The sequence below is a fragment of the Rhinoderma darwinii genome, chromosome 13 (genome assembly GCF_050947455.1).
Source record: "Rhinoderma darwinii isolate aRhiDar2 chromosome 13, aRhiDar2.hap1, whole genome shotgun sequence".
In the NCBI taxonomy this organism is placed as follows: domain Eukaryota; kingdom Metazoa; phylum Chordata; class Amphibia; order Anura; family Rhinodermatidae; genus Rhinoderma; species Rhinoderma darwinii.
The window spans coordinates 2,205,552-2,222,794 of NC_134699.1; the positions used below are offsets into that span (position 1 = coordinate 2,205,552).

At 45.4% G+C, this 17,243-nt stretch overlaps 1 long non-coding RNA gene across 4 annotated transcripts in view; it reads left to right on the top strand.

The window, feature by feature from the left end:
* LOC142665761 (uncharacterized) overlaps positions 1-17,243 on the top strand; it is a 320,337-nt gene that overhangs the window by 73,161 nt on the left and 229,933 nt on the right. For 2 of the 4 annotated variants that reach the window (XR_012851560.1, XR_012851561.1), the window contains exon 3: positions 1,401-1,856. This is a non-coding gene — a long non-coding RNA (uncharacterized LOC142665761). Of the gene's footprint in view, positions 1-1,400; positions 1,857-4,166; positions 4,316-17,243 lie in introns of all 4 variants that reach the window. The other 2 variants (XR_012851563.1, XR_012851562.1) reach the window with 2 other exon arrangements.

Here is a 17,243-nt window from a genome sequence, read left to right on the forward strand (position 1 = left end):
TGTTTGCGTTCTTTCTGATCACTATATTGTTACTATCTTTTCAAGTATTAGGCCTCATGCACACGGACGTGCCCGTAGTTGCGGCCCGCAATTGCGGGCACGGTTGACGGCCGCATTTTTGTGCCGTGCTCCCATACAAAGTATGGGAGCATGTCCCGTAAAAACAAAAAGTAGGACATCCTCCATAATTCCCGGCACGGTTCTACGGCACGGACACCTATCCATAGCGATACGGAAAAGTGTCCTTGCCCAATAGAAACGAACAGGTCCGTAATTGCGGACTGTATTACGGTCCGCAATTACGGAGATGTTTTTACGGTCGTGTAGACGGGGCCTTAGTGATTGATTGTGTAATTGCACACGATCCTCTCGCTTCTGACTTCCTCCAGCTTTTCCCCATCAGAATGAACAGCAATCAATAACCTTGCGCTCTATGTCCAGATACACGGCAGCAGGAATATCTCCTAAGTAGAAGCTGAGGATGGGGACAGTAGTCGTTCCATGTTAGTGAAATTAATTCCCATGAAATAACGTGATCGTCTTTGTGAAATGCACCAGTTGCTTAGTAACTTAGGGCACATGTTAATGTGGATGACGTATCTGGTGTTTATGAAGACGGAGACATTATTTGTGCATTAACTTATATTCAGCTGAGAGTTTCAGAAGGTTAATTAAAATTAGCGAAGGAAATTGTAGTGCACCTACCCTCTTAAAGGAGAAGTAGATTCTATTAATACTCCATATATACGTTTCCGTGGGCTGGGCTGAGCCCGACTTCAGTATCTTTCAGGTTCATACTAGATTTGAAATATTCCGTGTTGAGAGAAAATGGTAAAACATGAAAGTTATTTAAAGGGGTTTTCCAAAATCTTTGTAAACTGTAAAATTCTGCAACTTTGTAATAGACTTTTTTTTTTTTTTTCAATATATCACCATTTTTAAGTACCGGATTTACTGTCAGTGAATGGAAACATTCTAATCTACATCTAAGGTCTGAAATTCAGTATCAACGTAATAATTCTCACAGCTTAGCGTTTACTACAATTGTACCCAGTCTAGGCAATCAGTGACCCCTCTGTGAGAAATTAGTATAAGGCCACACATCGAGGCTGCCATTTGGCCGAAGTTCAGCGGCGATATTGCCAAAAACCACGCCAACATTGGGTTTTACTGCAAATCGGCGCTGTTCCTTAGATGCTTTTTATAATGGCCCCACTGTTTTAGCAGATAAAACCGCATGTGACCTTATCCTTAGATCTGCATAGTTTCAAGTCTCTTGCTGTAATTTTTCAATTCACTGACTGCAAGCAGAAATCTTGAAAGAAAAAGATACCAGCAGACGACGACTCTTTGCTGTACGTGTTTAGTGACGTCTCTATTATCTTGTATTGTCCTTGCAGAAATCTTCAGCTTCTGATGGAAAATATTTGTGGTTGTCATAAGTCTGTACATTACAGGAAGAGATCAGACACGACTTCCGGGATTCAGCCGAAAAGCAGCAACTTTATCGCAAAAACAAATATTCCAACGTTGTCTACGAAAGCTGCGATTATGAAGTCAAAAAGTTGTTTGTACTGCCGCCTTTACCAGCTCCATTTATTCAACTTCATTACTGGAAGATGAATCATGAATATTAGGCGTCTGTCTGTAGTAAAGGCACTTAGAGTTAGAGCATGAAAAGAAGATGCTCTGACAACTCTGCCGCTCTGACAACTCTGCCGCTCTGACAACTCTGCCGCTCTGACAACTCTGCCGCTCTGGCAACTCTGCCGCTCTGACAACTCTGCCGGTTGTCACGTAAGACTGACCTTTAAGACCAAGAAGAAATAACAAGCTGCAACAAAATCTTCTGAATGGTAAGTTTTTATTTTCACTTTTCTCATAGTTCCTTACACAGACGTGATTCGCGCTCCTGCTCTGGCAAAAAGGTAAGAATTGCACATCTGGGTTTTGTTCGTTGCTCTATATTTTTTTGCACAGAAAGTGAAGTGAGGGAATATTTCGATGAAGTGTGAGGGTAATGCGGTAATGCATTTGTGTGTTTGATGCATGAAAAATATTATCTGGGAAACGTGCACCAGACGTGATCAGAGTCTTGGTGTCGCTGGCAGAACTGATGGCAAAATGAGTTGGGGTCCTATCGATAAAGTTAAAAGGGCTCATTATATGATGATTTAAAGTGGATTCCTGAGTATTCACATTGCAAACACAACGGACATAGAAAATGAAACATCCGCACAATGGTCGAGGGGGGGGGGGGGCATTCTGTGCACTCACAAGCTTAGAACTATACAGGCCCCTTATTAACCCCGGCATACACCTTGACTGTGCTAATAGCTCTTATATATGTCCCTTGCCCTGTCACTGTGCCTTGTATCCAGCGCTGCCTGTAGACTGAGGTTGTCACGATACCAGAATTTGGACTTTGATACCGATACTTTGTGTAGTATTTCGAGACTCGATACCAAAACGATAGTTTACCAACAACAATAATAATAAAACAAAAGTTCTTCAATTTTCTGATGTGCCTCACATTAAGGCCTTATTCACACGAATGTATTTTACGTCCGTGATACGCGCATGAAAATCACACACGTCGCACAGACCTATGTTAGTGAATGGGGCCGTACAGACAGTCTGTGATTTTCACGCTGCGTAAAACTCACGACATGTCCTATACTTGGCCGTTTTTCGCACATCACGAAATGAAGTCAATGGGCGCGTGAAAATCGCGCACGGCACATGGAAGCACTTCCGTGTTACGGGCGTGATTCGCACAACAGTAGATAAAGAAATGAAGGAAAAAATAAAACCACCGCCTTCGTTTCTTTTTCTAAACTTCAAAACCGCGTGTCATAAGGATGGCATATGCGCGAAAATCACGCAGCCAACACTGATGACACACGGAACTGCAAGGCGCAAAAAACGCAGCCTTTTTTAGTGCGCGCAAAACGCACACGTTCATGTGAATAAGGCCTAATCGTAATTAACCCCATCATGTTCCTCAGTCATAATGGACAACATTGAGTTAATTTGTGAGGGACATGATGGTTTAATTACTATTAATCTGCGACACATGGAGGTTCAAAATTTATCACGGTCACGATGATACTGAATATGTGTATATTTTATGTATTGAGACTGTGTATTGTATTTATTTTTTAATTTTAATGTACGTATATATCTATACACTGATGGTACACAGGCAGTTGTTAAGACAGACCAAAGTATACCCTAACAGGAAATATGGTAAGACAGCCCTGGGGTCCTTCAATGGACCCTGGGCTGCCTGCCCATATATGGTATGTCCCTCGATCCCGTCCCAGGGATTCCCCGTGACGCCATCCAAAGGGAATCCCCCCTTCTCATTTACCCCTTGAATGCGGCAGTCCGCTTTGATTGCAGCATTCATGGGAATAGCGGCGAAGATGAGGTTTCTCTGATCTCTGCCATTAGTGCCGGCCTGCGGCTGTGTAATACAGCCATTGCGCCGCTCCTGACAAGTGTGCGCGCGCTGGTCAGCATGAGGTGATGCGGCTGGCGCTGCACTAACGAGCCGCAGCACTTGTGTTTTGTAGTGCGCCCACCATGTTCTGTCTTCAGGGCCGGCACTCCGTGCAGCGCTGGTCACGTCACATCGTGCTGACCGTGCGCGCACTTGTCAGCACTCCGGAGCCTGGCAAACAGTATCGGAGTTTCGATGCATCGTGCATCCCTACTGTAGACTAGTCTGATCTGTACTGTTCTATGGGAAATCAAAGCCTCTGTCGTTTGTCAGTCACCCCATTTTCTATGGTAAGGGGCGGCCACAATACGTGAAAAGGAGGCTTGTGTTAAAGGGGTTGTTCAGTCTCTCATAAATAAAAGCGTAATCCTTGTATGATGATGATCACTGATGGCAAGCGGAGATCTTGAAAATAGGAAAATGGTGGAATAGTTAAAACTGGAAACATCTAAAATGAGTGTATCAGACCCCTTTACTGGGACTCAATGGCTTTGGGGGCCTGCGGTGCCTCCATCAATAGATTTGATGCTCCTCCTGAACTTTTCTGGTAATGATGATATTCCTGTTTACATGATGTTATGGTTGACAAATTGCTTATCTGATGTAATCAATGTATCGATCAATCTGCGTGTTCGTTACACAAATAATATAATTGGCGCAGCTTTATTTGCAGAGTGTGAATGGGACGGGGGCCGTTTATGAAACCAAAATCGCCAGAGAAGTAGCGAAAAATGGCACACGACATTCTCTATAAATCCTGCATTGCCCCATCAAATTATTCGCTTCCATGCTCGTCAGCCTTGACATGAGGTGAGTAACAGAAGTACTTTTAGTATCCTGTGAGCTGCGGAAAATGTTTTATTCAAATTACACCCAAATTCCCAACACGCTCTTGTTTTGTAAGGCGCCATTCTTTACGACACAGTTGGTCCTGGCAGCTGTGGGTAGTGGTGGGACGATGCAGCGATTCTTATGTATCATCTCTCTATTTTAACGCTGTAGGAGTTCACAATGGATACAATAATGATACGTTTTATAGGATGATATGGTAAAGTTTATAAACGCCATTTACTAGGGACATATGGTGTAAATATGCCCCTAACCGTCTAATCATGAAATATGTATGAGGAGGGCGATGGCGAGAGGCTCGCTGATTATACCGCATGTCAATTTTATACCGGTTGCTGCGGTTTAATGGGACGTTGGAAGTCTATAAGAGCCGATGAACTGCATTCTGGGAACGCTGCCAAGGTTTTTTTGTTTTTTTTTTAAATCTATCTATTTGATAAAAAAACAAATTTGATGGAGTCGCTATTCAGGAATAATCAGGCATTTACATTATGGACACACCGCGCTTCATTTCTGCTTTATGTTCTCGAAAGTGCTGGTTTGTTAAAAAAAAACTGATTGATTTAAATTCCGCTTTAAGGCAATGGATTTTTTTCCATCCTCCGGGCGACTGAGAAAACAGCAACGTCAGATCAAGCTCTCTCTGTAAAGACACAAAATGTTGTAAAGAAGGGAATTTGCATGTTTCTGAGATGTGTGTGTATAGGAGTAATAATACGGGTATGGCAGGGGTCGCCCTACGGGTATGGCAGGGGTCGCCCCTACGGGTATGGCAGGGGTCGCCCTACGGGTATGGCAGGGGTCGCCCCTACGGGTATGGCAGGGGTCGCCCCTACGGGTATGGCAGGGGTCGCCCCTACGGGTATGGCAGGGGTCGCCCCTACGGGTATGGCAGGGGTCGCCCTACGGGTATGGCAGGGGTCGCCCTACGGGTATGGCAGGGGTCGCCCTGTAGGCACTCTGTTCCGCTGTATAATGCCTCTGAACAGCACCGTCTGAGGCCTCATGCACACGACTGGGCTTCTGCAGCAGCAATTTATCCGCATTTTTGTAGATACATTGTGAACCCATTCATTTGTATTGCCTCGTTCACATGACCGTGGTTTACACAGATCCGCGTGGGTGCCACTAATCCGGACCGCAAAAACTGAGGACATGTCATTTTATTGTCCGGCTTTGCAGTTTAACCAATACTGGTGAATTGTTGTGGATCCGCGAGTCCTGATGAGATACAGATGCACAACGAGGGTTCTTTTTGAGCTACGATGGACCTGTGGTTTTGCGGACTGCAAAAGCAATGCGGTCGTGTGTATGAAGCCTTAGGGAGATGTTCTCTCCCAGAAGCCGTGTTTCCTCATACCTCTGTAGTATAATGTCTGATGAAGCACGTAGCAATGCTCTTTCTGTCGGTTTCCATCTGAATCGGACAGAAAAATCCTCCATATGGCGCTGTACACCGTGTTCCAAATTATTATGCAAATGTTATTTTTCGCTGATTTTCCTAAATAGTCGATGCAAATGACAGTCAGTATAATCTTCAGCATCAACCGCTGGAGGATAATGAGAATTTTATTGAACAAATCTCCTAATGATAACAGATTTTCTTTGTTTCTAATTATTATGCACAACAGAGATCAAAACATTGTAAAGGTTGTAAAGAGACTAAAACGGTCATTTGTTGAATTTGCAGCATCAGGAGGTCATATTTACAGACATCAAAAGCTCTTTCAATCAGAAAAACCTTACCAGGCCAAGTTACATGTTACACAGGACCCCTTCTCTGATATCACCTGCACAGGACAAGTTACATGTTACACAGGACCCTCCTCTGATATCACCTGCACAGCACAAGTTACATGTTACACAGGACCCTTCTCTATCACCACAGCACAAGTTACATGTTACACAGGACCCTTCTCTGATATCACCTGCACAGCACAAGTTACATGTTACACAGGACCCTTCTCTGATATCACCTGCACAGGACAAGTTACATGTTACACAGGACCCTTCTCTGATATCACCTGCACAGCACAAGTTACATGTTACACAGGACCCTTCTCTGATATCACCTGCACAGCACAAGTTACATGTTACACAGGACCCTTCTCTGATATCACCTGCACAGGACAAGTTACATGTTACACAGGACCCTCCTCTGATATCACCTGCACAGCACAAGTTACATGTTACACAGGACCCTTCTCTGATATCACCTGCACAGCACAAGTTACATGTTACACAGGACCCTCCTCTGATATCACCTGCACAGCACAAGTTACATGTTACACAGGACCCTTCTCTGATATCACCTGCACAGCACAAGTTACATGTTACACAGGACCCTTCTCTGATATCACCTGCACAGCACAAGTTACATGTTACACAGGACCCTTCTCTGATATCACCTGCACAGGACAAGTTACATGTTACACAGGACCCTTCTCTGATATCACCTGCACAGCACAAGTTACATGTTGCACAGGACCCTCCTCTGATATCACCTGCACAGCACAAGTTACATGTTACACAGGACCCTTCTCTGATATCACCTGCACAGCACAAGTTACATGTTACACAGGACCCTCCTCTGATATCACCTGCACAGGACAAGCTACATGTTACACAGGACCCTCCTCTGATATCACCTGCACAGCACAAGTTACATGTTACACAGGACCCTCCTCTGATATCACCTGCACAGCACAAGTTACATGTTACACAGGACCCTTCTCTGATATCACCTGCACAGCACAAGTTACATGTTACACAGGACCCTTCTCTGATATCACCTGCACAGGACAAGTTACATGTTACACAGGACCCTTCTCTGATATCACCTGCACAGCACAAGTTACATGTTACACAGGACCCTTCTCTGATATCACCTGCACAGGACAAGTTACATGTTACACAGGACCCTTCTCTGATATCACCTGCACAGGACAAGTTACATGTTACACAGGACCCTTCTCTGATATCACCTGCACAGCACAAGTTACATGTTACACAGGACCCTTCTCTGATATCACCTGCACAGCACAAGTTACATGTTACACAGGACCCTCCTCTGATATCACCTGCACAGGACAAGTTACATGTTACACAGGACCCTCCTCTGATATCACCTGCACAGGACAAGTTACATGTTACACAGGACCCTTCTCTGATATCACCTGCACAGCACAAGTTACATGTTACACAGGACCCTCCTCTGATATCACCTGCACAGCACAAGTTACATGTTACACAGGACCCTCCTCTGATATCACCTGCACAGCACAAGTTACATGTTACACAGGACCCTTCTCTGATATCACCTGCACAGCACAAGTTACATGTTACACAGGACCCTCCTCTGATATCACCTGAACAGGACAAGTTACATGTTACACAGGACCCTTCTCTGATATCACCTGCACAGCACAAGTTACATGTTACACAGGACCCTTCTCTGATATCACCTGCACAGGACAAGTTACATGTTACACAGGACCCTCCTCTGATATCACCTGTACAGCACAAGTTACATGTTACACAGGACCCTCCTCTGATATCACCTTCACAGCACAAGTTACATGTTACACAGGACCCTTCTCTGATGTCACCTGCACAGCACAAGTTACATGTCACACAGGACCCTCCTCTGATATCACCTGCACAGCACAAGTTACATGTTACACAGGACCCTTCTCTGATATCACCTGCACAGCACAAGTTACATGTCACACAGGACCCTTCTCTGATATCACCTGCACAGCACAAGTTACATGTTACACAGGACCCTTCTCTGATATCACCTGCACAGCACAAGTTACATGTTACACAGGACCCTTCTCTGATATCACCTGCACAGCACAAGTTACATGTTACACAGGACCCTCCTCTGATATCACCCGCACAGCACAAGTTACATGTTACACAGGACCCTTCTCTGATATCACCTGCACAGCACAAGTTACTACACAGGACCCTTCTCTGATATCACCTGCACAGGACAAGTTACATGTTACACAGGACCCTTCTCTGATATCACCTGCACAGCACAAGTTACATGTTGCACAGGACCCTCCTCTGATATCACCTGCACAGCACAAGTTACATGTTACACAGGACCCTTCTCTGATATCACCTGCACAGCACAAGTTACATGTTACACAGGACCCTCCTCTGATATCACCTGCACAGCACAAGTTACATGTTACACAGGACCCTCCTCTGATATCACCTGCACAGCACAAGTTACATGTTACACAGGACCCTTCTCTGATATCACCTGCACAGCACAAGTTACATGTTACACAGGACCCTTCTCTGATATCACCTGCACAGCACAAGTTACATGTTACACAGGACCCTCCTCTGATATCACCTGCACAGCACAAGTTACATGTCACACAGGACCCTTCTCTGATATCACCTGCACAGCACAAGTTACATGTCACACAGGACCCTTCTCTGATATCACCTGCACAGCACAAGTTACATGTTACACAGGACCCTTCTCTGATATCACCTGCACAGCACAAGTTACTACACAGGACCCTTCTCTGATATCACCTGCTCAGGACAAGTTACATGTTACACAGGACCCTTCTCTGATATCACCTGCACAGCACAAGTTACATGTTACACAGGACCCTTCTCTGATATCACCTGCACAGCACAAGTTACTACACAGGACCCTTCTCTGATATCACCTGCACAGGACAAGTTACATGTTACACAGGACCCTTCTCTGATATCACCTGCACAGCACAAGTTACATGTTACACAGGACCCTTCTCTGATATCACCTGCACAGCACAAGTTACTACACAGGACCCTCCTCTGATATCACCTGCACAGCACAAGTTACATGTTACACAGGACCCTTCTCTGATATCACCTGCACAGCACAAGTTACATGTTACACAGGACCCTTCTCTGATATCACCTGCACAGCACAAGTTACTACACAGGACCCTTCTCTGATATCACCTGCACAGGACAAGTTACATGTTACACAGGACCCTCCTCTGATATCACCTGCACAGCACAAGTTACATGTTACACAGGACCCTTCTCTGATATCACCTGCACAGCACAAGTTACATGTTACACAGGACCCTCCTCTGATATCACCTGCACAGCACAAGTTACATGTTACACAGGACCCTCCTCTGATATCACCTGCACAGGACAAGTTACATGATACACAGGACCCTCCTCTGATATCACCTGCACAGCACAAGTTACATGTTACACAGGACCCTTCTCTGATATCACCTGCACAGCACAAGTTACATGTTACACAGGACCCTTCTCTGATATCACCTGCACAGCACAAGTTACATGTTACACAGGACCCTCCTCTGATATCACCTGCACAGGACAAGTTACATGTTACACAGGACCCTTCTCTGATATCACCTGCACAGCACAAGTTACTACACAGGACCCTTCTCTGATATCACCTGCACAGGACAAGTTACATGTTACACAGGACCCTCCTCTGATATCACCTGCACAGCACAAGTTACATGTTACACAGGACCCTTCTCTGATATCACCTGCACAGGACAAGTTACATGTTACACAGGACCCTTCTCTGATATCACCTGCACAGCACAAGTTACATGTTACACAGGACCCTTCTCTGATATCACCTGCACAGGACAAGTTACATGTTACACAGGACCCTTCTCTGATATCACCTGCACAGCACAAGTTACATGTTACACAGGACCCTTCTCTGATATCACCTGCACAGCACAAGTTACATGTTACACAGGACCCTTCTCTGATATCACCTGCACAGGACAAGTTACATGTTACACAGGACCCTTCTCTGATATCACCTGCACAGCACAAGTTACATGTTACACAGGACCCTTCTCTGATATCACCTGCACAGGACAAGTTACATGTTACACAGGACCCTCCTCTGATATCACCTGCACAGCACAAGTTACATGTTACACAGGACCCTTCTCTGATATCACCTGCACAGGACAAGTTACATGTTACACAGGACCCTTCTCTGATATCACCTGCACAGCACAAGTTACATGTTACACAGGACCCTTCTCTGATATCACCTGCACAGGACAAGTTACATGTTACACAGGACCCTTCTCTGATATCACCTGCACAGCACAAGTTACATGTTACACAGGACCCTTCTCTGATATCACCTGCACAGCACAAGTTACATGTTACACAGGACCCTTCTCTGATATCACCTGCACAGGACAAGTTACATGTTACACAGGACCCTTCTCTGATATCACCTGCACAGCACAAGTTACATGTTACACAGGACCCTTCTCTGATATCACCTGCACAGGACAAGTTACATGTTACACAGGACCCTCCTCTGATATCACCTGCACAGGACAAGTTACATGTTACACAGGACCCTTCTCTGATATCACCTGCACAGCACAAGTTACTACACAGGACCCTTCTCTGATATCACCTGCACAGCACAAGTTACATGTTACACAGGACCCTCCTCTGATATCACCTGCACAGCACAAGTTACATGTTACACAGGACCCTTCTCTGATATCACCTGCACAGCACAAGTTACATGTTACACAGGACCCTTCTCTGATATCACCTGCACAGGACAAGTTACATGTTACACAGGACCCTCCTCTGATATCACCTGCACAGGACAAGTTACATGTTACACAGGACCCTTCTCTGATATCACCTGCACAGCACAAGTTACATGTTATACAGGACCCTCCTCTGATATCACCTGCACAGCACAAGTTACATGTTACACAGGACCCTTCTCTGATATCACCTGCACAGGACAAGTTACATGTTACACAGGACCCTTCTCTGATATCACCTGCACAGCACAAGTTACATGTTACACAGGACCCTTCTCTGATATCACCTGCACAGCACAAGTTACATGTTACACAGGACCCTTCTCTGATATCACCTGCACAGGACAAGTTACATGTTACACAGGACCCTTCTCTGATATCACCTGCACAGCACAAGTTACATGTTACACAAAACCCTTCTCTGATATCACCTGCACAGGACAAGTTACATGTTACACAGGACCCTCCTCTGATATCACCTGCACAGCACAAGTTACATGTTACACAGGACCCTCCTCTGATATCACCTGCACAGCACAAGTTACATGTTACACAGGACCCTCCTCTGATATCACCTGCACAGCACAAGTTACATGTTACACAGGACCCTCCTCTGATATCACCTGCACAGGACAAGTTACATGTTACACAGGACCCTTCTCTGATATCACCTGCACAGCACAAGTTACATGTTACACAGGACCCTTATCTGATATCACCTGCACAGGACAAGTTACATGTTACACAGGACCCTTCTCTGATATCACCTGCACAGGACAAGTTACATGTTACACAGGACCCTCCTCTGATATCACCTGCACAGCACAAGTTACATGTTACACAGGACCCTCCTCTGATATCACCTGCACAGGACATGTTACACAGGACCCTTCTCTGATATCACCTGCACAGCACAAGTTACATGTTACACAGGACCCTTCTCTGATATCACCTGCACAGCACAAGTTACATGTTACACAGGACCCTTCTCTGATATCACCTGCACAGGACAAGTTACATGTTACACAGGACCCTTCTCTGATATCACCTGCACAGCACAAGTTACATGTTACACAGGACCCTCCTCTGATATCACCTGCACAGCACAAGTTACATGTTACACAGGACCCTTCTCTGATATCACCTGCACAGTACAAGTTACATGTTACACAGGACCCTTCTCTGATATCACCTGCACAGGACAAGTTACATGTTACACAGGACCCTCCTCTGATATCACCTGCACAGGACAAGTTACATGTTACACAGGACCCTTCTCTGCTATCACCTGCACAGGACAAGTTACATGTTACACAGGACCCTTCTCTGATATCACCTGCACAGCACAAGTTACATGTTACACAGGACCCTTCTCTGATATCACCTGCACAGCACAAGTTACATGTTACACAGGACCCTCCTCTGATATCACCTGCACAGGACAAGTTACATGTTACACAGGACCCTCCTCTGATATCACCTGCACAGCACAAGTTACATGTTACACAGGACCCTTCTCTGATATCACCTGCACAGCACAAGTTACATGTTACACAGGACCCTTCTCTGCTATCACCTGCACAGCACAAGTTACATGTTACACAGGACCCTTCTCTGATATCACCTGCACAGCACAAGTTACATGTTACACAGGACCCTTCTCTGATATCACCTGCACAGCACAAGTTACATGTTACACAGGACCCTTCTCTGATATCACCTGCACAGCACAAGTTACATGTTACACAGGACCCTTCTCTGATATCACCTGCACAGCACAAGTTACTACACAGGACCCTTCTCTGATATCACCTGCACAGGACAAGTTACATGTTACACAGGACCCTCCTCTGATATCACCTGCACAGCACAAGTTACATGTTACACAGGACCCTTCTCTGATATCACCTTTACATGTTACACAGGACCCTTCTCTGCTATCACCTGCACAGCACAAGTTACATGTTACACAGGACCCTTCTCTGATATCACCTGCACAGGACAAGTTACATGTTACACAGGACCCTCCTCTGATATCACCTGCACAGGACAAGTTACATGTTACACAGGACCCTTCTCTGATATCACCTGCACAGCACAAGTTACATGTTACACAGGACCCTCCTCTGATATCACCTGCACAATTCTGGCATCCATTGAATTTGTGAGTATTTGGACAGTTTCTGCTGAATATCTTTGCAGGATGTCAGAATCGCCTCCCAGAGCTTCTGTTTTGATATCACCTACCAGTGCCTCCCACCCTCATAGATATTCTGCTTGAGGATGCTCCAAAGGTTCTCAATAGGGTTGAGGTCAGGGGAACATGGGGGTCACACCATGAGTTTCTCTCCTTTTATGCCCATAGCAGCCAATGACACAGAGGTATTCTTTGCAGCATGAGATGGTGCATTGTCATGCATGAAGATAATTTTGCTACGGAAGGCACAGTTCTTCTTTTTGTACCACGGAAGAAAGTGGTCAGTCATAAACTCTACATACTTTGCAGAGGTCATTTTCACACCGTCAGGGACCCTAAAGGGGCCTACCAGCTCTCTCCCCATGATTCCAGCCCAAAACATGCATCCGCCACCTCCTTGCTGACGTCGCAGCCTTGTTGGGACATGGTGGCCATTCACCAACCATCCACTACTCCATCCATCTCGACCATCCAGGGTTGCACGGCACTCATCAGTAAACAACACGGTTTGAAAATTAGTCTTCATGTATTTCTGAGCCGACTGCAACCGTTTCTGCTTGTGAGCATTGTTTAGGGGTGGCCGAATAATAGCTTTATGCACACTTGCAAACCTCTGGAGGATCCTACACCTTTAGGTTCGCGGGACTCCAGAGGCACCAGCGGCTTCAAATACCTGTTTGCTGCTTTGCAATGGCATTTTAGCAGCTGCTCTCCTAATCCTATTAATTTGTCTGGCAGAAACCTTCCTCATTATGCCTTTATCTGAACGAACCCGTCTGTGCTCTGAATCAGCCACAAATCTTTTGACAGTACGATGATCACGCCTAAGTTTTCTTGAAATATCCAATGTTTTCATACCTAGTGCAATACCTTGGACAATTCCACGCTTTTCGGCAGCAGAGAGATCCTTTTTCTTTCCCATATTGCTTGAAACCTGTGGCTGCTTAATAATGTGGAACGTCCTTCTTAAGTAGTTTTCCTTTGATTGGGCACACCTGGCAAACTAATTATCACAGGTGTCTGAGACTGATTACAATGATCCAAAGAGCCCTAAGACACAAGACCATCCATGAGTTTCATTGAAAAACTAATAATTAAATGTTTATGACACTTAAATCCAATGTGCAGAATAATGTGGAACACGGTGTATATGAAAATCGGGGCATACAGAGATATATACAGGACGGTCTCATACACTTCTATGGGTGCCGTATTTTGGCTCTGTACAATTCAGAACTTGAATGCAGCAGTAATACCGCCGTGTGCGTGAGTTCTCATGTGTTAGGGTATGTGCACACACACTAATTACGTCCGTGACTGACGGACGTATTTCGGCCGCAAGTCCCGGACCGAACACAGTGCAGGGAGCCGGGCTCCTAGCATCATAGTTATGTACGACGCTAGGAGTCCCTGCCTCGCTGCAGGACCACTGTCACGTACTGAAAACATGATTACAGTACGGGACAGTGGTCCTGCAGCGAGGCAGAGACTCCTAGCATCGTACATAAGTATGATACTAGGAGCCCGGCTCCCTGCACTGTGTTCGGTCCGGGACTTGCGGCCGAAATACGTCCGTCAATTACGGACGTAATTAGTGTGTGTGTGCACATACCCTTATTACAAGTATCTTTATATGACTGCAGTCTGTTTTACATCATAAATGCTTCACGTCAATGGCTGGGGCAGATTTAGCAGTACTGGTGTCCTGAAAACCGTTGTGCCGTTTGGAATAAGCAGTATAGTGTGCACATCCCCCAACAAAAGGTACAAGTTTTGTGCAATATGTGATTCGGTCACGTTCCAATACCCGTGAATGGGGGCCACAACAGTGGGCAGCGAGAAGTTGTTACTCATGCCCCAGTTACATGATGCAATTTAACTTAGAGGCTCTGTCACCAGATTTTGCAACCCCTATCTCCTATTGCATCAGATCGGCGCTGCAATGTAGATAAGAGTAACGTTTTTTGTTTTTTTCAAAAACGAGCATTTTTGGCCAAGTTATGACCATTTTTCTATTTATGCAAATGAGCCTTTCTTAAGTACAACTGGGCGTGTATTGTGTATGTAACATCTGGGCGTGTATTATGTGTGTTACATCGGGGCGTGTATTGTGTATGTAACATCTGGGCGTGTATTGTGTATGTAACATCTGGGCGTGTATTGTGTGTGTGTTACATCTGGGCGTGTATTGTGTGTGTGTGTTACATCTGGGCGTGTATTGTGTGTTACATCTGGGCGTGTATTGTGTGTGTTACATCTGGGCGTGTATTATGTGTGTTACATCGGGGCGTGTATTGTGTATGTAACATCTGGGCGTGTATTGTGTATGTAACATCTGGGCGTGTATTGTGTGTGTGTTACATCTGGGCGTGTATTGTGTGTGTGTGTTACATCTGGGCGTGTATTGTGTGTTACATCTGGGCGTGTATTGTGTGTGTTACATCTGGGCGTGTATTGTGTGTGTTACATCTGGGCGTGTATTGTGTGTGTTACATCTGGGCGTGTATTGTGTATGTACATCTGGGCGTGTATTGTGTGTGTACATCTGGGCGTGTATTGTGTATGTAAAATCTGGGCGTGTATTGTGTATGTAACATCTGGGCGTTTTTACTTGTTTTTACTAGCTGGGCGTTGTGAATAGAAGTGTATGATCCTGACGAATCAGCATCATCCACTTCTGTTCGTTACCACCCAGCTTCTGGCAGTGCAGACACAGTGTGTTCTCGAGAGATGTACACACACAATAGACGCCCAGATGTAACACACATAATACACGCCCAGATGTAACACACATAATACACGCCCAGATGTACATACACAATACACGCCCAGATGTACATACACAATACACGCCCAGATGTACACACACAATACACGCCCAGATGTACACACACAATACACGCCCAGATGTACACACACAATACACGCCCAGATGTACACACACAATACACGCCCAGATGTAACACACACAATACACGCCCAGATGTAACACACACAATACACGCCCCGATGTACACACACAATACACGTCCCGATGTACACACACAATACACGCCCAGATGTAACACACACAATACACGCCCAGATGTACACACACAATACACGCCCAGATGTACACACACAATACACGCCCAGATGTACACACACAATACACGCCCAGATGTACACACACATAATACACGCCCAGATGTACACACACAATACACGCCCAGATGTACACACACAATACACGCCCAGATGTAACACACACAATACACGCCCAGATGTACACACACAATACACGCCCAGATGTACACACACAATACACGCCCAGATGTACACACACAATACACGCCCAGATGTACACACATAATACACGCCCAGATGTACACACACAATACACGCCCAGATGTACACACACAATACACGCCCAGATGTACACACACAATACACGCCCAGATGTACACACACAATACACGCCCAGATGTACACACACAATACACGCCCAGATGTACACACAATACACGCCCAGATGTAACACACATAATACACGCCCAGATGTAACACACATAATACACGCCCAGATGTAACACACATAATACACGCCCCGATGTACACACATAATACACGCCCAGATGTACATACACAATACACGCCCAGATGTACACACACAATACACGCCCAGATGTAACACACACAATACACGCCCAGATGTACACACACAATACACGCCCAGATGTACACACACAATACACGCCCAGATGTAACACACACAATACACGCCCAGATGTAACACACACAATACACGCCCAGATGTACTTAAGAGAGGCTCATTTGCATAAATATAAAAATGGTCATAACTTGGCCAAAAATGCTCGTTTTTGAAAATAAAAACGTTACTGTAATCTACATTGCAGCGCCGATCACAGGCAATAGCAGATAGGGGTGCAAAATCTGGTGACAGAGCCTCTTTAATTCAATAGCTGGGAGTGCGGATTAGCAATTGTTGTCCAGACATGACCTCCATTCTAGAAGAGACGTCACATATATAGCGCTGAACAGAACTGAAGTGATCCTATCCGTAAATACGCCCCACAATGAATTCATG